This window comes from Symphalangus syndactylus, chromosome 3 (assembly GCF_028878055.3).
Source record: "Symphalangus syndactylus isolate Jambi chromosome 3, NHGRI_mSymSyn1-v2.1_pri, whole genome shotgun sequence".
NCBI classification, from domain to species: domain Eukaryota; kingdom Metazoa; phylum Chordata; class Mammalia; order Primates; family Hylobatidae; genus Symphalangus; species Symphalangus syndactylus.
In genome coordinates, this window is record NC_072425.2 from 40,454,682 (window position 1) to 40,480,763 (window position 26,082).

Consider the following 26,082-nt stretch of genomic DNA (forward strand, 5'->3'; position numbering starts at 1 on the left):
GCATGATGCCTGTTAATGGCCCTATTCTCTGCCCTGACTCTTCTCTCTAGTGCTCTAACACATCAGCACAGAAGACGAAACATGACCCTTCAACATCTGATTTCTGAATTTAATTTTTCTGGGTTGAACATAAAAAATCATAAAGGGGTATAGTTTACAAAAAAAGTAGACAAGCAGTAAACGTATGAAAAGATGTTTGACTCTTCATACATCATGAAATGTAGTATGTTAAGCAACTATAGCATTTCATTTCTTATCTGTCATATTGACAAAAGTCAAACAAAAAGTTCAATGATATTTGGAACTGCTAAGAACAAAAGCATATACTGGTGCTGAGAAAGTAGGTGTGTACATCCTTAGTGTCAATTTGACAACACGTGTATACACTGAAATTTCTTGTACCTTTTGTTCCAAGAATTATAACACTAAAACACGCTTTATAGATGTTCTCACTAAATTGTGCCAATAGATGTATAAGGCCAATCATTTAATATTGTGCTGTAGAAAAATGATCAAAAATCACTAGGGAAGAATCAAAAAGACCTGTATTAAACTAGAACTTCAATCAGCAAAGAGGTGAAAAACATGTCATGGAGAAGAATAAGGAATATACTGAAAAGAAAGGACTTCTAAGATATATTAAATGAAAAGATCAATATAAAGAACAGAATGTGGTCTGTGAAAATAAAAAAGAATGTATTTAGTATAATTTTTTTCTAGAAGATGAAAGTTAGTACTAATAGTTATTACGTTTGGGAAGATAGATTTATTGGAGAAGAGAAACTTACACTTTTCATTTGGAATCCTCTGTGTCCTATAATGTAACTGTATTTATTTTTTTAAATGGCAATAGGAGATATGTGAGTCTGTAGACCTAGGTTTTATTATACAAATATGCAGAACAAAATGTGTATGTCCATGTGAAGTTTAAAAATTGTTATCTGTTTTTTAATTGTGTGCTCACATGCAGTTGTAAGTAATAACACAGGGAGGGTTTTTGAGTATATCTCTTTGTTTAGCCTTTTTGATGTTGCTAAATGAGTAAAGCTGTTTAAGTATTTAACTCCTTATTGATAAGGAGCTGAGTTATTTCTAAGCATTATTGTATGAAAGCACACCTGGGGCAGGAGAGAGACTTTCAAAGATGACTGCACATTAGAATCACCTGGGAACTTTTAAAAAGCACTAATGCTCAGGCCTCACATTATACCAATTAAATCAGAATCTTTCCTGGGGGCTGGGAGTAGACACATATAACATTTTTAAAGTTCTCCAAGTGATTTTCTTTTTTTTTTTTTTTTTGAAACAGAGTCTCGCTTTGTCGCCCAGGCTGGAGTGCAGTGGCGCAATCTCGGCTCACTGCAAGCTCCGCCTCTCTGGTTCGCGCCATTATCCTGCCTCAGCCTCTCCGAGTAGCTGGGACTACAGGCGCCCGCCACCACGCCCGGCTAATTTTTTGTATTTTTTTTAGTAGAGACGGGGTTTCACCGTGGTCTCGATCTCCTGACTCGTGATCTGCCCGCCTCGGCCTCCCAAAGTGCTGGGATTACAAGCGTGAGCCACCGCGCCCGGCCCTCCAAGTGATTTTCAACATGCAACCAGAGTTGAGAACTATTGGCAATATTTCTCAAACTTAAGTGTACGTAAGAATCACCTGGGAATCTTGTTAAACTGTAGATTCTAATTCTAGAGATCTATGATTCTGCATTTCTAAGGAGCTTCAGGTTGATGATTACGCTGGTCACCTGCAGGCTGCACTTAACGTTGCAAAGGGCTACAGGTATGAGCTGGTATTTGCTGAGATCTTGGATTTTGAAATTCATAGAGTTCCATTTAAGGATCTATGGACTGTGGAGGTAGGAAAAATGTGAGCTGGGGAATGGAAGTAGAAAGGAGGAGGGGGGAGTGTGACGGGGAAAGAAGAGAGAGGGCTGGTGAACAAAGAGTAGATAGATAGTAAATAGCAGATATGTTCTCAGGGTAGCAACTTTTCTTTTGCCCTTTCCTTAAAAAAAAACAAAAAACAAAAAACATTGTCCTGGCCGGACCTAGTGGCTCACGCCTGTAATCCCAGCACTTTGGGAGGCGAAGCAGGCAGATCATGAGGTCAGTAGTTCAAGACCAGCCTGGCCAACATGGTGAAACGCTGTCTCTACTAAAAATACAAAAAAAATTAGCTGGGTGTGGTGGCAGGCGCCTACTCAGAAGGCTGAGGCGGGAGAATCACTTGAACCCGGAAGGCGGAGGTTGCAGTAAGCCGAGATCATGCCGTTACACTGTAGCCTGGGCAACGAGAGTGAAACTCCGTCTCAAAAAAAAAAAAAAAAAAAAAATCATCATCCTTTGGAGGAACTTTGTCTAAATTTCACCATTATCCTCAGCAATCATTAGACTTGTGGAAAGTCACAATTTTGAAGAAAAGTTTTGGATTTGTTTTCTGAGAAAATATGAATGCCTTAATGAATTTATTGCTTAGTTCCATCTTATCTGAGCAAGCATATTAACACCATAATGGCCCTAAACCTTTTGGAAGCAAGGTTAAGGGCAAGGAGCGCACACAATCGAATGGTGTCAAATATTTATCGAGCACCCAATACCTGCCAAGAACTTTCACTTGTATTACCTAATTTAATTTTATGAAAATTCTATAAGCTATGTAAGTTTTCATATTCTCATTTGGAGATGAGGAAGCTGAATGTAAAGCAAGCATTAAGTTATTTCCCAAGGTCACATAAATATAAACCAACAGAGTTAGTATCTATACTCAGACATTTTCACTCCAAGTTCAGTTTTCTTTCCATTTCAACTAGGAAAGCCTGAACTTACAGAAATAGCAGATAGGTTGAAAAATAAAAAAAAAATAAATAGGTGATTGCAACAAAAGATGGAGGCTAATATGTGGAATATAGAAACAGTTTTGAAAAGAGCATTGAATTTCAAGAACATAATAAATTTCAAGTTTAAAATGTAATCTTGAAAACTGTGAAGGATTTGCTAATGGATTATTCCAGTAAAAAATTAAACTATTATCAAATAAATGTAAGAGTAGTTAAGGAACCTAATGAGATATTTAGAAAGTTCCTTTCCCTAAGGATTCCCTAAAATTAAAAATAATTCTTAGTTTCCCCTGAGTTGTTTGCTCATAACTGTATGATAAAGCTTTTGTGCAAAGTTATCAGTGTCAAGAACTACACAAAATATTACCCTGGGAATAGAGAGGATGTGTGCCAATGTGTGTGTTGTGGGGGTTAGAAGAAATCTAATTAAGAAAAGTGGGCAAAGACATTTTACTATCAAGGTTGAAACAGGAAGATATGGAAAGAGAATTTGTCCCTATGTGCCTGAGGGAATAGACCTATATAATTCTGAGGGAGGTTGGATAGACATATATTATCTACCATCTGTTTCTACACCTTGAGGAGCCTAACTAATGAGATCTTGGATTTGCCCCTAATGTTTAGCAAATAGTTATGGGAAGACTCTGAAGCTTCATTCTGAAACTCCAAAATTCCTTGATGTGTCAGGACCATTTTATTGCTGTAGAAGGTTGAGAGAGGTCACTGTCAGTAAAAACTCATTAACATTCATCCTGTAGGGCCTACAAAGCAGCTCAGAAACCAGTGTTGGCCACTCAGTCAAATTGATTGCTATTGGCAGCCAAGCTACATGACATTTCCGTGTGTTTATGGGTTGAAACCATGGGATGAGTTGCACAGTTGAACTTTTTATTTAATCTCTTTTCTTTAGCATAGATCATTAGATTAATTTTTAGATTCCCACCTCTTAAAAATCACTCATAGCAGTTTGAAATATGTACCTTAAAATATACATGAGCTGATATTCATTTGTTTGGCAGGGTTGATCCAAGATAATCCACCAAAAAATGGTTCATAGGTCAAAGTCCCCCTGTAACCCTGAAACCCCTGAAAACTAAAGATCTTGGCTTAAAGTAGACCTATTTTGTGCTGAATTCCACTTGACTGAAAATGGGATGATTGCATGTTTCCAGTGCCAATATGGTAAGAAGACTGCTGTTGGTCACAGTCTTCTACCAAGAATATGTAAAATAAGTTTTAGATCATTCTAAAATAGATATAGTTTTTGCTCTCATGCTGGAAGTCAGTTCAACACCTTCATGCATTTACCATACCTATATTAATGTCAGTAGAGTTTATGATTTGATTTAGTTTAGATCTGTGTCCCCACCAAAGTAATGTCAAATTATAATCCCTAATGTTGAATGAGGGGCCTGGTGGAAGGTGACTGGATCATGGGGGCAGATTTCCCATGAATGATTTAGTACCATCTCCTTGGTCCTGTCCTTGCAATAGTGAGTGAATTCTCATGAGATCTGGTCGTTTAAAGTGTGTGGCACCTCCCCCCTCACTGTCTCTTGCTTCTGCTCCCGCCATGTAGGATGGCTGCTCCCCCTTTGCCTTCTGCCATGATTGGAAGCTTCCTGAGGCCTCCCCAGAAGCAGAAACCACTATACTTCCTGTACAGCCTGCAGAACCGTGAGTCAATTCAATCTTTTTTCTTTATAAATTACCTAATGTCAGGTATTTCTTTATAACAGTGCAAAAATGGATGAATACATGATTCTTTCCAGGAATTTATCCTGAACCCTCCTTGCCTCTGTCTCTGATGATGCCCTGCCCTATTCTCAGGCTTGTCTTTGCTTCTCCTCCTGGCTTTTGAACTTGGAGTGGTCTCATTTCCCTTTTTAATCCCACAAGGTATCCCTTGTGATTAATTTTCAGCTCTGGGAGGATGCTCCCCTCTGGTTTTACCTCTCAAAACTCATGCCTGGTACCAGGTTTTAATTAGCCCCTTGTCAGCCCCTCCCTCCCTTCAGGAATGAAAAAGGCTGAGGTCAATGTATTATAATTACAATTGTGTTGAAGATATTTCCAACACACTGGATGCTGATAGGTGAAGAGATAATGGGTGGTAAAATATCAAGACTAATATTCTTATCACTACTGTCTAGAAATACATACTGACATTGGGATCAAAGAAAACCAGAGCAGCCTAGGGAGCCCTATTCTATCCCATTTGTAAATTTTGATTTATAACTGAACCTGACTGATCTTTGTTATCAATGAATAATAAGTTATTACTGAGGATGTGGACAAATAAATGGGAATGAATCTTCAAACCAAACATATGACTTTTTATTCTCTTGTTTTTTCACTAGTTCTAGACTCAGGCATTTCATGAAACTCTGTGCAAATTTTCAAGGGTAGAACTCAATATGTTGTGCCTGACCTGAAAACTCTAAATTCTGAAAATTAAAGAAAAGGAATCTTTTAGGCTTATTCCTTCAATCCGTTTTATGCAAAAGCATAGCTAAAGTCTACACTTACTGTTATGATAATTACTTTTTACTTAAACATGAATCTTCATTATTTATTGTCACAAAAAATCTCACTTTTTATGTGTGTTTATATATGAATAAATGTAGATTAAATATCTAATATGTGTTTATATGTGAATAAATGTATATTAAATATCTAATGTAGGAATCACAGTCTCTTTCACATTCTCTTATTGAGTGAGTTTTAAAACACTTATAAAGCCATTGGGATGATATTCCATTGCTTAAAAACCTTAGTGAGTCCCTGTTCCCTTCAGATATGCTATACTTTTTAAGAGTGTTCCATGGTTCTTGAATTTTTCTCGAGACAAAGTCTCTCTCTGTTGCCCAGACTGGAGTGTAGTAGTGCGATCTTAGCTCACTGCAACCTCCACCTCCTGGGTTCAAGCAATTCTCCTGCCTCAGTCTCCCAAGTAGCTGGGATTACAGGCCCCTGCCACCATGTCTAGCTAATTTTTGTATTTTTAGTAGAGACAGGGTTTTATTACATTGGCCAGGATGGTCTCAAACTCCTGACCTCAAGTGATCCTCTTGCTTCAGCCTCCCAAAGTGCTGGGATTATAGGCATGAGCCACTGTTGAATGTTTTATTCTGTATTTCTTTTCCATTGCTTTTTTTCTCCTTGTGTTTCAGTTTGGGAAGTTTCTTGTGACCTATTTTCAAATTCACTGATTCTTTCCTTGTCTATATTGAGTCTAATGATGAGCCTATGTGAGTCAATCTTCATTTTTTTTTAGCATTTATTTTCAATTTTTTCTTTATGGTTTCCATGTCTCTGTTGACATTATCCATTTTCCCCTTTGATGTGACACTCATTTTTGCACAGTAGACAAACGTTTACAAAATTTTTTTGTGCCTTCTTGCTTCACATTACAAACTACAGTTATAATCGAATTATTTCATGTTACCTGAAAAAAAATTCTGTCTAATTCCAGGTTTCATGAAATTCTTATATTTCAAAATCAAGCTCAAATATTACTCTGTGATGACTTCCTGGTCTGATTTTAATCAGTCCTTGGCATAATTGGTGGCTTCTTCCTATGCTTGACCAAAATACTTTCTATATACCTTTGTATGCACATTATACTCTATTATATCTATTGCTATTATATTATATTGTTATAAGTTTTGTGTTATACTATTAATATCTATTGTTAGATGTCTATCTCTTTTATAAGACTATAACATCCTAAAGAATATGGAAGACATTTTACCCATATTTGTAATTCCAGGCACATACTAAATGCTCAACTTTTTACATGAATATTCTGTTTTATTCCTAAAAGCATGTGAGAAACTTAGGAGAAAACACAAGCAATAAAACAGTGGTAAATTGAAAATAGAAATACAGAATCTGAAAAAGTAGAAATGCATATAAAATTTAAAACTTGAAATCCTGTAAAATAAATGCCCAAATATACAGACAATTTAAAGACAAAACTGAGCTTCAAATTTCTGAGCTTCCTAGAAGACAAAAAAGTAAAATGAGACACATGGTATTTTAGGTAGCTGTTGCCAAAGCATTGAAATATAACAGCATTGAAAGAACCATAACATATTGGTGGCTCATGCTATTTACTTATTATGCATCTGTGGGTGAGCTTAAGCAATTCTGTTAACCTCAGCTGAGCTAAAATCTATGTTTTGACTGGGTTTTAGCTGATTTAAACTGTAGTGTCTGTTATTTTGTTTCAAGCTGCAGGTGTGAAACAGAAAATACTCCAGCATCTCTCAGCCTCCTTGGACATGTAGGCTAAGCCAGATCATGTTCTTATGGCAATGCAAGGGTCAAACAGCCAGGCCCAATATCACAGGTACTTGTAAGACTTTGGTTCTGCCATGTTCACTGACATTCCATTGCTTGAGTAAATCATATGGTCAGACCCAATGTCAAGAGACAGAGAAACTGTCTACTTCCATAGAGGTGGCACTGAAAAGGCCATAAAAATTTCTGAATCATAATCTAATTATATATGAGAAATTATTGTTTGCTTAAGAGGAAGGGTATTATTTTGTAAGGGAAAATAAAACTTTACCCAGTCCCATATGCCAAGAAATATTTCTCAAATGCTATTTTATATGAGTGGTTCTTAGGGATACAATGGACGTATCACTGACAATATTTCCTAAGTCTATTGGTTTTAAATTCATATCGCTATTTCTTGAGGTTAACCTAATTCAAACAGATGCTTATATTGTGCTTATTGTCTCACATGCATTGTTGAATTAGATTTCCATGGCCATGTCAGAAATGGAAGACAATATCTTTATATCCATTTTTTAGATGAGAAACCATTACTCAGTGATATTAAGCAATTTTCCCAGTACTAAAGATTCAGTAAATGATATAACTTAAATATCATCAACTATATCACAATGTTGTTAATTCCAAGATATCATGGCGTCTTTCGAAGGCCTAGACCACATTAACTCTAAAATTGATAACAATAGTATTAATAGGAGCTATAGTCATACACAAGGTTCATAGATGTGTGCAGTATTAACAGGGCTTGTCACTAGTTGTTTTTGTTTTATCCTCATCAAAATTCACAATCACGTCTAGATTTTTTGCACATAGCTATATAGTCGTCATAGCACTATTTGTTGGAAAGATTATCCTTTCTCTGTCGAATTCTCTTTCCTTTTTTATCAAAGATCAGTTGGCTATATATGTGTTAGTCTATTTCTGGGCTCCTCATCTTCCATTGATATGTCCAGCTTTTTTCACCCAAACCACACTGTATTGATTATTGTAGCTTTATAGTAATTCACGTGGTATAGTTCTCTCATTTTGTTCTTTTCCTCTTCAGTACTATGTTGACTATTCTGCATCTTTCCTCTATTGATCCTATACACATTTTATTAGATTTATTCCTAAGAGCTTCTTGTTTGAGTACTGATATAAATGGTATTCTGTTTTTAGTTTCAAATTTAAATTTTCCATTGTTGGTATATAGAAAAGCAATTTATGTATCCTGCAGCTCTGTTTTAATTGCTTATTAGTTACAGGATTTGTTGTTGATTCACTGGGATTTTCTACATAGGCAATCATGTCATTTGCAAAAACAAACAAATGGAAACAGCATTATTCTTTCTAATCTATATACCTTTTATTTTGTTTTCTTGTCTTATTACCTTTGTTAGGGCTTTGCATATGATGTTGAATAGCAGTAGTGAAAGGGACATCCTTGCCTTGTTTCCAATCTTGGGGGAACAGAGCCTAGTTTCTCATGATCAAAAATGATATTATTTGTAAGTTTTTTGTAGGTGTTCTTTATCAAGTTTAGAAATTCCGCTCTATTTCTAGTTTGAGAGTTTTAAAATCATGGATCATTGCTGGATTTTGTCAAATGCTTTTTCTGCGTCAATTAATATGATCAACTGATTTTTCTTCTTTGTTAATATAGTGAGTTAGATTAATTAATTTTCAAATGTTGAACCAGACTTTGGGGAACTTGGAATTAATTCTACTTGGTCGTAGTTTTAATTCTTTTTATACATTGCTAAATTCCACTTGCTTAGTTCCATAGATCTCTTAAGTAAAACTCATTAGTTCCAAATTCAGAATGACCTGCAACCCTGGTACCAGAGATTATATGTAGCAAAGACAAATAAATAAATTACTCAATATAGCTTTCTTGAATAAAAATTAGATTATAATTGAATTAAAGTTAGACCTAAAAAGACTTAGAACTTCTAAGACAAACCAGTAGATCAGCAATGGGTTTCATTAAACATATTTTTAGTTTTCCATGGACTGATTGAAACTTTGTTCTAGAATAGGGGTTTAGAAGTTACTAGTTAAAAAACTTGTGATCCCCATTTACTGATGGGTTTTTTTTTTCTTCTTAAGACATACCGTCTTGAGACCTCAGAAATCTGTAAATAGCTTTTCTCTTTTTCTACTTGTATACTGAATTGCCAATCTCACTTAGTGTGGCTCCCAATAAAAACCCCAGATATATATCCTCTGTGTAAAAGTTAAACAAGTAGTGATTTTTCTCAAGTGAGATGCTTGTTTTAGCCTCAGAAAGGCAAAAGTCAGGAACCTGTAGATGTGTTGTTGAATATCTTTTAGAAGATATTTCTGACAAAGAGGCCAAGAATATTAGTCTGGGTCTTTGGGGGAAGGAGCTGGTCCATTTAACACTTACCTAAATAGAAATGAATGAAGTGTCTATTTACAAAGTCATGGGCATGATTTAGGGAATCAATAAAGGATGGTGAAGCTCCCAGGGACAGCAACAGCTGGAGTTCTTAGAGCTGAATACCCCTAGAGCTAAAATGGGCAAAGGCCCCAGTGGTGTTACCAGAACCCAGTGAGAGCTGCAGTTGTGGAAGAGGGGCTTCTCAACCACTGGTTAAGAAAGGATGATATAGATAAAAATGCAGTTCTCTGAATTTCCACCCTTCAAGTTGTGTGTATGAGTTTTCTTTTGCTGCTGAAACAAATTATTACAAACTAAGTAGCTTAAAGCAATACAATATTTTTATGTTACAGTTCTGTAACGATAAAATAAGCACCTTGATTTTAACCTGGTTCAACCTTGTCAGACTTCTGTAAGAAATGTATGGCTACATTTCCTTTTGGAGGCTCAAGCTGGGGGGTCCATTTTCTGACTTTTCCAGGTACTAGAGGGGACCTGCATTTCTTGGCTTGTGGCCCCTTCCTCCATCTTCAAAAGCCAGAGTGCAGATTGAGTTCTTCTACCATTGCATTACTCTGACTGCCTCTTCTGCCTCCTGCTCTATTCTTAAAAATACTTGTGACTACAATGAGCTCATTTGGATAATCCAAGACAATCTCCTTATCTTAGTATCAGCTGATTAGCAACCTTAATTCCATCTACAATTTTAATTCTTCTTTTTCATGTAACCTAACATTTTCACAGGTTCCAGAGATTAGGATGTGGATATTTTTGGAAACTGTTATTCTGCCTATCACACTGCTGATGTTCAAAACTCTCTCTAAGATAAATGCTTATATTCCCATGATCACTTATAATTCTTATTTCCTTTCTTTACTAAATTTTTTTCTGGCTCTATGACTCTTGCAATCGTATTTCCTTACCCTTGTGCTAAGAAAAATACAAAACAGGAACCCATTCTTTAAATGTCATTCCACCTTCAAATAAATTTGAAAAGGAAATTATTGTCTGTGTTAGAAATTTTTCAGAGGATATATTAGACATTTCTGATCTCATTCTGTTGGTTGTTCAACTACTGTAGTTTCTCAATGGGCATTGATTACTTCACTGTACCTGGTGCCCAACCTTCCTTCATAAACATTGGTCCTATATTTATCTCCTCATTATGCTGCTTTATTCCCTTTTCCCTTCTCCTCACTCTCAGTTGCATTACATATTACTCTCACTTGTTCATGCAGACACTTGACTGTCTCTTCTGTTGCCTATTGGTATATTTTTCTAAAAGGAATTGTGGTGAAAGCTAGTATAATACATTTCTTTTCATTTGCTATGGTATGGATCTGTAGTGCCCACTGAAATCTCATATTGAAATGCAATACCCAGAGTTGGACATGGGGCCTGGTGGGAGGTGATTGGATCATGGGGGCAGTTTCTCATGAATGGTTTAGTACCATCCCCCTTGGCACTGTTGTCACAATAGTGAGTGAGTGAGTTATCACAAGATCTGGTTGTTTAAAAGTGTGTAGCACCTCCCTCATCTCACTCTGCCTCCTGCTCTGGCCATGTGATGTGTCTGGTGTCTGCTCCCCCTTAGCCTTCCGCCATGATTGTAAGTTTTCTGAGGCCTTTGCAGAAGCCAGGGAGATGCCACTATGCTTTTGTACAGCAGAACTGTGAGCCAGTGTAACCTCTTTTCTTTATAAATCACCCAGTCTCAGGTATTTCTTTATTGCAGTATGAGAATGGACTGATGTACCATTGATAGCAAACATATCATCAAATCCTGTTTATGCCTTTCTTTCACATATGGTCAACTAACTCCCTTCTGGTATCTCTTTGATCTGAAGGATCTATTTTATTTGAAGCAGTAAAACAGTAAAATAAGAGCTTTATTATAGTTAACATCTGTGGTGAGATTTGTTTATCTCAATAAAATGTTTCAGTTCAGTGAAAATGACATCACAAGAACATTTTCTGAGGCAAACATTGTGGTGTGGCTACTTGACCTCAACTTCCTTCTTGCTGTCCCTCCTTAAAGATCTGGAAATCTAGATATTTCCTCAGTCTTCCTGACAGCTGGGATGTCTGAAAACATAATTCCAACCAATAAGATGCTGTATTAGTTTGCCAGGACTGTCATAACAAAATACCACAGACAGGTTGCTTAAATGACAGATATTTATTTTCTCATAGTTCTGGAGGCTGGACGTCCAAAATCAAGGTGTCAGTAGAGTTGGTTTTATTTTGTCTTATTTTGAAGCCTCTCTCCTTAACTTGCAGAAGGCTGCCTTCTACATGCATCCCGTCATAGTCTTTCCTCTGTGTGTAAGTATCTCTGGTGTCTTGTGTGTGTGTCCAAATTGTCCCTCTTTTTAAAGAATACAGCTCAGATTGAATGAAGGCCCACCTGGATGACTTTATTTAACCATAATTACCTCTTTACTGCCTCTATCTTCAAATACAGTTACATTCTGAGGTACTGGGGGTTAGGGTTTTAACATATTACTTTTAAGATGACACAATTCACCTTATAACAGATGCTAAGCATAAGTCTGTGAGAGTAGCCTCAAGAAAACTAAATTCTGTTTTTGGGATGAAGTTTTGCTCTTTTGCCCTGGCTGGAGTGCAATGTCACAGTCTCAGCTCACTGCAACCTCTGCCTCCTGGGTTCAAGTGATTCCCTACTTCAGCCTCCCAAGTAGCTGGGATTACAGGCATGTGCCACCATGCCTGGCTAATTTTTGCATTTTTAATAGAGACGGGGTTTCACCATGTTGATCAGGCTGGTCTCAAACTCCTGACCTCAGGTGATCCACCTGCCTCAGCCTCCCAAAGTTCTGAGATTACAGGCCTGAGCCACCGTGCCAGGCCAGAAAACGAAATTCTTACTAAGATGGATAGACATGGTTGCTATGACCTCTCTTCTCTCTTTTTCTGATTGAATAAAGATGTGACAGATGGAGGTAGCATAGTCATCATGTGATCCTGAAATAAAGACACAGTGAGCCAAAGATATGTCAGAACCTACATCATAGAGTCCAAAATTAATATCAGTAGCCATATACCTCCAGACTTCTTGTTATATTAAATGAATAAACTGATTCATGTAAGCCTTTTGAGCACAGCATTTTATTATTTGCTGCTGGATAGAATCTCACCTAATTAATTTGTGTGTCAAGGATGTTGTGAATCTTAATTATTAAATTTTGATTATTAGCGGAAATGAAGACATCGTGCCCCTTTAAATCAGGATCCCAACAGGAATCAGAAATCACCCCAAAGAGAATGTAATGAAAGAGTTACATACACTAGGGAGGGATAAGGGGAGAAATAGGGATGGTGAGCCACCCAGAGATGAGAAGTGGAAGAAAACCGTCACCCTAAAATCAAATGGACAAGGGAAGAAAAATGAATTACTTCACCTCAGTGAGAGCTGAACCTATCGAGGAGTGGCTGCACGTGGAGCCTATAGACATAGAGAGTCACAGCTACAGCCGGAGGCATGGCAAGGAAACAGAAAAGGAGCAGATAAGAAAACCCATAGTCTCTGTCTTCCTCCCTTTGGATTATCTGCCTGCCTGTGCCTCCAGTGTCCAAACCAACTGGAAGCTTTTGGTCAGGGAAGCCTGGTAGATGGAGTCTATCAATGTCAGTCTCCCAGGGAAAGTGCAGGGGAGAGAAAGGCAGAGAATGAACCTTGGAGAAGTATAGGGAAAATGCAAAATAATCAGCACAATGTCCTAGAGAACTTTAGCCTCATTTTGACCATTTTTCATTTCTGTTACTATCTGACATAATACAGGCCAGTAGCTCTTCTCTGATATCAAATATCCATCCTTTAACTTGAAATGCACAAACCTATAAATTAAATTTAGCTATCCTTGGGAAATGAGATTTGACTAAAAGGCCTATGAGTGAAGTATCTGTGATAATACAAATTGAGAAACTGCAGCTTCTCAATCAGTTGTCATCCATCAGAGTATTAAAAATATGAATTCATAGCTGCATCCTAGGTATACCTTCGTTTAATCCAATAATGATGCAAAAGTGCTGCTTAAAAGCAATTAGAAAGGGTGAGAGTCTCAGTTTCTTTACCAGTAAAATAAATGGAACTGATCTCATCAATTGTATTACAGGGCTCTAAGAATAAGACAAAATATCAGTCATAAAATAGATTATTTTAGACTAGAAATTACTCATCATTCTTATAATGAATATGGTAATTAAGTTAAAGACTATATGTTGATGATAGTCAAAATTTATTAAATGTCTTCCATATGTAAGACAAGTCCCCTCCCTCCGTCCCTCCCTCCCTCCCTCCCTCCCTCCCTCCCTCCTTCCTTCCTTCCTTCTTTTCTCCTACCTGTTTCTTGCCTTCCTGCCTCTCTTCCTTCCTGCCTTCTAGCCTTCAACGAACATTTTCTCGTTTGTGTTAGTTATTGGAAATAAAAAAGAACTATGGTATTACAAGTAGAGGCACACAACTTTAAGTTTAGGGCAGGAAAGTATTCTAGAAGGATGTGGAACCTGTTCTGAAATTTGAAGATCATACACAAGCTAGCTGTGGGAAGAAACAGTGGGGGAAGTATATACAAACCAAGAGAAAAGATAATGAAGGCAGGGTGTTTTTTGCTTTAAAAATACTGGAAATATGTAAATATGCAAAAAAATACATAGGGTGGAGGATGGAGGCAATCAAGGGTGGAGGAATCTAGGCCTAGAAGGGATTTGTCTGACTTGGTGCATTGTGAATTTGAAACTAAATGCCTAAGAGTCACTGTATGATTTGCCAAACTAGGAAATTTGAAGAATGAGAGTTGCTGCTATTAATAATTACTCTGGGAGAAAAGGTATAAACTGAGAGTGTCCAGGCCAACTGGGATTTATATTTACTTTAAGAATTAGAGACACATTGCCCAGGCGCAGTGGCTCACGCCTGTAATCCCAGCACTTTAGGAGGCCAAGGCGGGCGGAAAACGAGGTCAGGAGATCAAGACCATCCTGGCTAACACAGTGAAACCCTGTCTCTAATAAAAATACAAAAAATTAGCTGGGTGTGGTGGCGGGTGCCTGTAGTCCCAGCTACTCAGGAGGCTGAGGCAGGAGAATGGTGTGAACCCAGGAGGCGGAGCTTGCAGTGAGCTGAGATTGCGCCACTGCACTCCAGCCTGGGTGACAGAGAGAGACTCTGTCTCAAAAACAAACAAACAAACAAAAAACAAGGAATTAGAGACACATTACAGTATTTTAAGGAGAGATGTGGCATGATAAGAACTGCCCTTTAGGGGAAACCAATTTGAATCCTATTAGAATAATCAACTGAACAGATACTGACGCCCTGGGCCAAGGCAGCAGCAGCAGGGTTGGATACAAAGGACTAGATTTGTAAAATATAAAGCAAGTAGTATTAGCAGGATTGGACCTGGAGAGTGAGAAAGTGTCAATATCTCCCAGGTCACTTGTGCAAGACAGTAGTCCTAAATTCGTGAATAATAAAAACAATTTTTTGATACTCACATGCATTGTAACTAGAAAGATTTAAAAATTATGAAATCAGATCATTTTCTTGCTTACATTTGCTTAAAATTGCTTTTAGAATAAAACTCAAGCTCTGTATGGCTCAGAGGCTCTGCACTGTCTGATGACTGCCTGTCTCTCAGCTCACCTTGGCACCATCCTCCCCTTGTTCACTCAGCTCTAGGCACGCTAGCCTCAGTTTTGGGTCTGAAACCCTCCAAGTTCTTTCCAACTTTGGATAGTTTTTATCTACTCTTCTCTGTGCCTGGACTCCCTCCAGGTGTTGCTTCACAGAGCTGGTTCATTCCTTGTCTCAGGTCTCCATCCGGCACCCACTCTAAGGAGATGTCATTAATAAACGTCCATCCACAGTAAACAGCCCAGACCTTCTGCCTAGCACTAGGTTTATTTCAATGAAGGACTTTTATGAGTGAAAATAGAAGTGAGCAAATTTGGAATTGTTGATAAATGGATGATGCACTATCTATTTCTCACACAGCACCAGCCTGATCCTCAAAATATAAGGAATTTGTCTCCAAAGTCTTCCATCTGCAATTAAAATAAAAGAAAAAAACCTCACCTTGGCATTAATAGCCCTCCATGATCTGGCCCCGCTTCTTCTCAGACCTCATGTCCTATAATTCTTGCCATCACTCAGTCTTCTCCAGACCCTTTGACTTGCTGTTCATCAAATACTCCAAACACACTCTTGCCTCAGGGATTTTGCACTTGTTCATCCTGCCTGGGATGTTCTTTGCCCACTTACTATATGGTTTACTTTCTCCCATCATGCAGGTCTCTGTGCAAATACCGTTCTCTCCAGGAGGCTTTTCTAGACCAGGGTATCCATACTTACTGCTAATCAGACTTTATTATTTTACAGCACTTACCATCTGATGTTGAATAGATATGTGTTTATTATCCCCTAAAGGGTTGTAAGCTCTATTAATGAGGGAAAGTTGTCTGTCTTGTTTATTGCTCATTACTCAGTGATTGTAACACTAGATGGCACATGGTAGGTGACTAATGAATATTTGTTGAACAAATAAGCAAACAAATAGGCTGACCCATGGATTCTCCATACATAGTCTTCCTAGGCTAGCCTTCAATCAGAAGAAGTTTCAAATTTATGTAAAGGGTTTTATAGCTAGATGAGACCAAGAAAAGTTATTGATTCACTAGCCTTCCTTCAGACAGGTGACTTAGTTGTATCAGTCCTATTTAAAGAAAATCAAGCAAGTCTCTGAGAGTGAACTTACTTATTGAAGGTCACATATCTTGTTATTGTCAGAGCCGGTAAGAAACCTCGGTTTTGGCCTGGGCATGGTGGCTCACACCTGTAATCCCAACACGTTGGGAGGCCAAGATGGGTGAATCACTTCAGGCCAGGAGTTAGAGACCAGTTGGGCCAACATGGTAAAACCCTGCCTCTACGAAAAATACAAAAATTAGCTGGGTGTGGCGGTACATGCCTGTAATCCCAGCTACTTGAGAGGCTGAGGCACAAAAGTAGTTTGAACCCGGGAGGTGGAGGTTGCAGTGAACCAAGATCATGCTACTGTACTCCAGCCTGGGCAACAGAGTAAGACTCTGTCTCAGAAAAAAAAAAAAAAAAAAAAGAAAGAAAAAGAAATAAAAGAAATTTCAGTTTTCTGTATTTTTGCAGAAAAAAACCCCACTCACTTTATAGTGCATTTTCTATATGCAAATCTGGTGTTAAGTGCTTTATTCAGTTAAACCATGCTGTGGATAATTATGTAGCTAAGAGAGGTTATTAGCCCAAGCTTACACAGCTAGTGAGTGACAGAGTTGGAATTTGGTAGCAGTGTCTACTGGCTTCTCAGCCTTGTGATGTCCAAGTGAGCATCTGTTGTAATGGGTACTTGGCCCCCAAAATACTTGGTACTGTTATCCATCTTCGTGACAACTTCTGAGTCCGATTTTTGAAATCTAGCATAAAGTTAATATATAATCCCCAAAATGTAAAGTGATGAAATAATGATCATGTGAGGGAAGAGGCGAGTGTTGGATTCTCCAAGAAAGGAAGATCAGAATAGCTTCCTGATGTGAATATGCATTTTCTTATTCAAATTCCATAAATACTCTAAAATAATCAGGCTATTATATTAATAAACTTCAATTAATTAATTGGTTCATTTATTCAACAAATGTTTACTGTGCATTTCAGGTGCATGTCATAGTTTTACGCAAATATGAGAAGCACAGAGGAATCTAGACAATCTTTTTTCTCTAGGAGTTTCTGATCTAATTGGGAAGACAGACCATACACAGGCCAAATTTAAATATGCGTTTGTGATAACAAAGAGGAGACTTCCAAGAATACATACGAATACCCATTGCAAGTATCCATTGCAACAGGTGCTCACTTGGACATCACAAGGCTAGAAGCTGGTAGACCTGTTACTAAAAAACTTACTAGCTGTGTGAGCTTGGGCTAGTTACTTTACCTCTCTTAGCTACATCCATTTACATTTTAATTAAATGGATTTGGTTAAATTCATTTACATTTTTTTCTATACTAAGCCTGCTTATAGAACATCACCTAGGTACCACCTGGACTGATTTGAAACTTATATTTGCTCCACTCTTTAGCTTATCTGTTAGGTGGCCACATGCATGGGACCGTTAATGAGCAAAAACAAAGTAAGGAAAAGGTTGAATAACTCATAAGCCATTTTTTTCATTTATTCAAATACCTACGGATTGTCAGGACCAAACTGTGTGTTGGGAATACAGGGAAGATAAAACAGACATTGTCCTTGCCCTGAAGGAATCACAGTCAAGTAGAGGATAGAGTCATGAACTGTAGTGCTCCCAACTCTTATATGTGTTGATACAAAAATCAGAAAGGGGGATGGAAGTGCAATGAAACACGTGACTGTGCTGGATTCAAACTGTTGGAGTCTGTGACTTAGCACTACCACTTACAATCTGTGTGGCACTGAGCACATTTCTTATATAGATGAATTTCAGTTTTCTCATCTATACGATGGTAACAATAGATCCTGCTTCCTAGGGTTATTTTAACTATTCATTGAATTAAATTGTGTAAAGCTCTTAGCAATAAAATATTCTCATTAGATATTCTTCTTGCAGATTTCTGAAATGTTTTTCTACAAGATGTTGTCTCTGTCTGAGATGACTCTAGGAAGAGTAAAGAACATCATGAAAGGGAAGTCATCATGAAAGAGATGCTCAGGGAAATATAAGCATTTTGATAGGCCTAAACCTCTGATCCTCTGCTTAAAGGTGATGGTGTTACTTGGGAGAGAGATGAGGTTGGAAGACTGACAAGGCCAGATAACACACAGGCCTGTATGACACACAAAGAGATTTGGACTTGATGCAAAATATAGTATAGAAAAGGAGAAGTTTAATCAGAGAAATCACATGGTCAAATTAGACTTGGACAGTAGGGCAGAAATACATCAGACCAGGGAGAAATCAGCAGCCAGAAAGGCAGTGAAAAGATAGTTGTAATAGTTTAGGTAATAGATGGTAATGCCCTGAAGGCTTTAGCCCTGGAGCTAGAAAGAAAGGTATGATACTAAGAGATTTTAGAAGGTAAAATAAATAGGATTTAGTGATTTATTGAGTTTTTGGAATGATTAAGGAGAAAAAGTCTAGGGTGAATCCCCAAAATATCTACAAAATAAAAAAATTATTCGTCCAGATAAGTTAAATGATGGCTATTCCAATTATTGCTGCAATTTGTTTCCACTGTACTTACCTCTTGGGTGAATAACAATTTTTCTCATTGATCAAGCACTTACCTGATTGAAGATAGGCAAGCATATTATTGATTCGTAAAAGGCCATAATTAATTCTGTGTGTAACTGTTCATGAAAACTAGTGCTTTTGCTACAAAAATGAAACAAAATTTAATTATCAATTATTATAGTACAGAAAGAGATTTAAGAGAGATCTGTGTATTTAGAAGAGATCTGTGCCTCAAGAATGAGCTTCAAGTTTATTTCTAATGCTAGAGTTTCAAAGCTCCGCAGGCTATTCAGGAGTGGATTTCACTCCCAGTACAACCAGCATTCTGGAATTTAATCAGGCAATTTTATTAATTCTATGTAGGAAAGGTTTCTCCTCTATGGCGACAGTTGCTATATGCATTTTGATATGGACTACCAAAAAAAACCAACACGTAGTGTTTTCAGCTTTTTATTGCTTTGAAAACCTTAACTTCATTCTGGGAAAGCCTAAAATAATAAAAGGGAAGTGGTATTTTGTAATTATGGATTGGGGAATTTTAAATCTACCTGAGCTAGTCTTCTTCCACTCCTACATGTTCCACTGTTTAGAGTCTTCTCATATACCGCATTTACTCATCTAAGGAGACAATTATTTAGAGCCAGTGAGCATTTCTTTGTGGATTAGGAATGAAGAGTAAGTTGTCTCACTTTATTAGGCATTGCAAAATAGGATGAGATGTTATTTTTTTCAAAGTTCACTTTAATTTTTCTTCTACTTGCTAAATATGATTTACATGGCTTAAGCTTCTTTATACATATGACTATTGGATGTTAAGTGAAGGCATGCATTATTATTATTATTATTTTAAATACAAGCCTTTATTCACATAGATCAGCTTTTTAGCTTTTGTAAACTTAAAAACAAAAAGGATAAATAAGGCACTGTACTTTTAAAAATGAAAACTGCTTGACTCCAAGTTTAAAACCCAAGGAACAACCAGAATATAGTATATAATTTTCCGTTAGCCTCAGAGAAAGACTCTGCAAGTTCCCTTTTCCATCTGAGATACATTTTCTGACATCTCAAATTACAGTGTTCCCCATTAACTGTAAACTTGAAGGGGTTGATAAGCTTAGAAAAGCAGATTTAGTTAATACAAAATAAAAGGTTACTTCTGTAGAACAGTTTTACGCTTGGCTACCATCTTTCCAATCATTTTGCATCCAGCCGCCTCCATCTGCTGTGCGAAGGGTCCAGTTTTGGAAGGCGTGTATTATTTAAACAGCATATTGTGTGCCAAGATACCAGTGCTGACCGGATGCATCTGGAATTTCCCTGATACTAGTTAACAATTACCAAATGTTAAAATCATCACAAGAAAAATAATACTGATATCTGACAGTGCCATAGAAAGAAATGGCAAAACCTTTTTCAGTCTCTTTAGAGCAACCTAACTACATATTATGAGATATGATTTATTGTGTTGCAATAAGGCTGAATCAAGAGATGATTAATGGAGAATTTGTGGAATATTGAAGGGTTTATGATACATACATTTTGGGTAAAATGTTTACTTCTTTGAGCGGAGCTTAAGATTTCACAATTTCTATTCCATTTCCTACCCCAAGGGAACAATTTAAGGGAAATACTCCAAAATATTAATCCTGAAGTTTTATGTATTTAAGAAGCCTAAAATTTTAGTTTGGATTTGAATCAATGTTTTCAGTCTACATTTCAATCTTCTGCTGCAAGAATAACCATAAACAGTCATTAGTGTATGTGATTATTATTGTGTATTATTTACATATTATGTATCTCATGACTAGATTGTTCTTCATTTGACTAAAGTGATAAAAATTCCATCAAGGCCAAGCACCCATTGTTTTTTCCTATATTAATTCTATGTAGGAAAGGTTTCTCCTCAATGGCAACAGTTGCTATATGCATTTTGATGTGGACTACCAAAAAAACCCAACACATAGTGTTTTCAGCTTTTTATTGCTTTGAAAACCTTAACTTCATTCTGCGAAAGCCTTAAATAATAAAAGGGAAGTGGTATTTTGTAATTATGGATTGGGGAATTTTAAATCTACCTGAGCTAGTCTTCTTCCACTCCTACATGTTCCACTGTTTAGAAGTCTTCTCATATACCGCATTTACTCATCTAAGGAGACAATTATTTAGAGCCAGTGATCTAAATACTTCTTCGGTGGATCATTAAATTCTTTGACTCATAAGCATACTTCAGCAGGCTCCTGAGTTGTTTCATGTGTTTTTGCTTTGGGATTCTAGTCCTCTGCAAATGCCGATACATCTCGCTCATAAGGGTACCGAAAGCACAACTTTTGGTCTGCAAAATGCTCTGAGATGGCAAGAGAAAGAAGATCATTACAAATAATAGCTCAGAAGGAAAACAACACACTAAAATGAACAAAGAATAAGAGCTTGTAGGTGTATGTGAGATAAAGCCTTCCTAAATAGAAAAACTACATTGTAAATTATATAGTAACCTCCAGTGTTGTGGTATAGGTGAAAATTATTTCTTTTTTTTTTTTTTTTTTTTTTTTGAGACGGAGTCTCGCTCTGTCGCCCAGGCTGGAGTGCAGTGGCGCAGTCTCAGCTCACTGCAAGCTCCACCTCCCGGGTTCACGCCATTCTCCTGCCTCAGCCTCTCCGAGTAGCTGGGACTACAGGCACTCGCCACCACGCCCAGCTAAATTTTTTGTATTTGTAGTAGAGACGGGGTTTCACCGTGGTCTCGATCTCCTGACCTCGTGATCCACCTGCCTCGGCCTCCCAAAGTGCTGGGATTACAAGCGTGAGCCACCGTGCCCGACTGAAAATTATTTCTTAATACAACTAGTTTTTGCTAAGACTCTCCATCATGTAATAAATAATGAATGACCATTTTGATTCTTATTTATGGTTATATGAGATAGGGAAGGGATGAATAGAAATTGCTTCAGGTCATAACGGTTTACAACTATTAAATTTTTTATTTTGGACTGTAACTTTCACCTAGAGAAAATACAAGGAAGGGTATCATGACATGGCTAAAGCTACAGTTATTTTAAAATAGCAGTCCCAAGGTGTAAAAGCACAGTTACTTTATCACAAGAGAATGTGTGTGACAGACATTACCTCATCTCTGAACTTTGTCCAGTTGCTTGTTCTTTTTCTCAATTGTGGTCACTCTTAAACTCTGGAGATGAAGGAAAACCTATGGTGAGGTTGAGGGATGAAAATGTTCTCTGTATTGTACACTCTCTAATAATTATGAAAAGATAAAACTGTTACTGTTTATAGACTTCTTAGAACCATATTTGGCAGAACTTTTCTCTAATACAATACACAGATGGGTGAGAAGATTTTCTAAGCACATGACTACAAAAATAAAGTAGAGAAGTAAAGTAATCAATCTGACTTCATAAAAAAATTTTAAATTCCCCAAAGTTTAGAAATAAGCTCCAAAGCTTCAATACCAAAAACCTATCTGAAGGGCAACTTCGCCAGGAAAAGTAGTCACAAACTAAAAGTTGATGTTTTTAATAAATCAAGGGCTATCATGTATCAGTAAAAATATAGAAGGCAGAATAAATAATAGTGATAAGTCATCTTATCACTGTTATATGCCCTTTAGACTGGCAAACATTGGAATGCTGGCTAATGCCAAGTGTTTGAATAGAAGTGAGGATGTAGGAAGACTTAGGCACTGCTAGTGAAAACTTTGATTGCAGAAGCCATTTTGTGGAGAAACCTGGCAGTATTGAGTGCAATTCTCTCTATATATATACCCTACAATCCAGCAATTTCACTCCTGGATAAATATCAGAAACTAATACACAGGTCTATAAAGGGACAGGTTCAAGATGTTCATGGCAACTTCACTGGGATAGGTAGAAGAGGAAGCAGGCTAAAGAAGTGGGTAACATGGTGGGTACATACCACAGGGTTGTAGCCAGCAGTGAGAAGCAGTAGACTTGGTGGACACAAAAGAACATGGATAGATCTTTTTTTTTTTTTTTCCTTTTTTTGAGATGGAGTCTTACCCTGTCGCCCAGGCTGGAGTGCAGTGGCTCGATCTTGGCTCACTAAAACCTCCATCTCCCAGGTTCAAATGTTCACCCATCTCAGCCTCCTGAGGAGCTGGGATCACAGGCACATGCCATCACACCCAGCTAATTTTTGTATTTTTAGTAGGGATGGGGTTTCACCATGTTGGTCAGGCTAGTCTCAAACTCCTGACCTCAAATGATCCGCCCATCTCGGCCTCCCAAAGTGCTGGGATTACAGGCGTGAGCCACCGCATCTGGCCAGATAGATCTTAAAAGCAGAGACTTGTGTTGAATGTGTATGTGTACATATATATGTATATTTTGTGTGTGTGCGTGTGTGTGTCTGTATATATATATATATACACAATGCTGGGACCTTGTGCAACCACTGATGACACTATGTCTCCAACTGAAAAATATGATTAGCTCAACCTTCTGCAACCTGAAGTCTGGAAAAAAACTACAAATAATGAGGAAGAGGAGACTAGGCTAGACGAGAGCATGAGGGAAATCTCTGGAGGGATGGAAAGATTCTGTATCTTGTTTTGTATGATGGTTACACAGTGTATATCTTTGTCAAAAGACAACAAACTGAAGACCTAAGATCAGTGCATATTGTAGTCTGTTAATGAGATGTCAATGAAAATATATACACATTTGTATATGTACATACGTGTAACAAATGTAATAGAAGGGAACTTATAATACTATATTACAGATACATATATCACAAAACTATAACAACATTTTAACAAAATATATAAATATGTATTAAAATATATAAAATATATAAAAATGTATATTAAACAAAATATATAAAAATGTATTAAACATATTAAAATGGTTGCTGAGGAGGGAATGGATAGAAATGGGAACAAGGATATAATGAGTTAAATAAATTACAATGCTGAGGACTTGCATAACCACTGATGACACTATGTCTCCAACTGAGGAATATGATTAGCTCAACCTTCTGCAACCTGAGGTCTGGAAAAAAACTACAAATAAAATAGAAAATGTGACATGACAGCTAATGAGAGAAATGAGAAATACATATGGTTACTAAAAAATATAAAGAGACTTCACAGTTCACCAGAGTCTGCTAACAGAGACAGATATATACCAGTTCACCACACAACAAGCCTGTAATATGAAGTTCTCACATGAGACAGTTGCTGTCATACTGACCACAAAAAGGCATGTGGAAAACATAGCTGGTTTTCCAACTCAACCACAACTCTCAATCCCCTGCTCATTTATTTGATACCCATGACAGAGGCTGAAAAATGCCATATACTTAAACTTCCAACCTTTCGTGCAGTTAGAGCTGCCAGTTCAAACTATTTTTGACCAACATGATGTAAAGAAAATTTTGGACGAGTCTTTGTTTTCTTGACAGAATTCAAGTGAAACCTCTTGCTTTATGCTTTTCTGCTTTTCCTGCTTTGATGGTAGGTGTGATTGCTGGAACTGTGATACTATTTTATCACTATGAGGCAAAACATATAGAAAAGAAAAGCTAAAACGTGATGGTAGGAAAGCATAACACACAAAAGAGCCTGAAATCTGTGATGACATAATTGAGTTACTGCACCAATACTAGCAACAGTCCACTACCAGTCTTCTTCTTATCTGAAGGAACAAAATCCCTATTTATTTAAATCATATATAGTATGTTATTCTGCTACTTCCCAACAGAATCAAAACAATAGATTTGGAAATATCTGGCCTATGGAATACTGTGGGACAGGTGACCCTCCAATCAAAATAAGTGTCAGAAATGGACTGACGTGTCAGAAATGCCAGAATATCCCATGATATTCTGGGAAGTGAGCACATATGCTACCTCAAGTGTTCCTGTTTTTTTCTTTTTTATCAGTAGCTGGTATGAATAGAACTGCCTCTATTAAAAGATGGTTATACTTAACATAGGAAGTGTGGATAGATATTAGAAAAAAGGAAGGAAACATAAATGAAGGACAAATGAAAATTTACATAGAAAGAAGAATTTCTTTGGGAAGCTGGAAATTTTTGATAAAAACTCTCCTTGCTTTGAAATAAGGAAAGCAAAGATTTGTGACAAAATTTCAGAAGAAGAGATACAAAGAGAGCAAAAAGGAGTTAACACATCAAAACACAAGCAGTAGATAGAAATAAGCTGGTGGAACTCAAAAGAAATGCAGCATAAGAATAGAATTATTATCAACATGAAAGATTGTTTAGAGGCAGCCCAAAGCAGAACTCATGGAGGACAAATACCCATCGTGAGTATAGGAGACTGGTTTGAAAAACAGTCATTCAAAATAAAATGCGAACAATGAAAAATATCAAAGTAATTCGACTCTGAAAATAGAAAATGGGAAGTGGTTGTCTGGGTGGAAGGGGAGACCTGGCTGGATGAGAGCAGGAGGGAAATCTCTGGAGTGATGGAAATATTCTGTATCTGGTTTTGTGTGATGTTTACATAGTGTATACATTTGCCAAAGTCAACGAAGTGAAGACATAAGATCTGTGCATTTTGCAGTATGTTAATTAGATGTCAACAAAAAATATGCAAAAGTGATTGAGAAAAGAGTAGATATGAATGGCAGAAAAAGGCTATCTAAAACATTCAACAATTTGTTTGTTGAATTTATTTTATTTGTTGAATTTATTAAATTTATTTTAGACAAAGTATTCAACAATCTGTAGGAACAAGAGTTTCCCGTAATAAAAAGTCAGAATCTGCACAGGAAAAAAATACACTATGTTCTAGGGACAATAAGCCCCAAATTATTAAGATGCAGATATAGCCTGCTGAATGTATTTAATAAGGACAATGGAAAAATCCTATGACTTTAAAAAAAACTGTGTATCTTGAAAATTGCACACACAATTTCTCAAAAAACCTAGATTCAAATAAACAATTAAAACCCAAACTGAAGAAAACCTAAAAAAATTATTTTAAAAACATACTCTATATTAATACATGTGAGGTATGGCTAAAACGGGGTTGAGAGAAAATCTTTTCCCCTTCGACATCTTACTAAGGGCAGAAACATGTAAAACATCTTCAACTCAAAGAGAAAATTATGTAAATAAGTAAATTGATAGATAAACATGCAAAGCCAAGAAAAGCAAAAGAAACCAAAAAGTTAAAATCAGGAATTATTGAATTGGAAAATCAACTAACCAGCCAACAAATGAAAGTCTTTAGCAGACCCAATACATACATTCAGAAACATACATTAAAAACAATACATACATTATAAACAGTACAACA

At 37.0% G+C, this 26,082-nt stretch overlaps 1 long non-coding RNA gene across 1 annotated transcript in view; it reads left to right on the forward strand.

Moving 5' to 3' along the window:
* Positions 1 to 1,489: 1,489 nt before the first annotated feature.
* LOC129478477 (uncharacterized) overlaps positions 1,490 to 26,082 on the forward strand; it is a 363,400-nt gene continuing 338,807 nt past the window's right edge. The window contains exons 1-2 of the long non-coding RNA XR_010120201.1: positions 1,490 to 1,639; positions 4,417 to 4,514. This is a non-coding gene — a long non-coding RNA (uncharacterized lncRNA). The remainder of the gene's footprint in view (positions 1,640 to 4,416; positions 4,515 to 26,082) is intronic.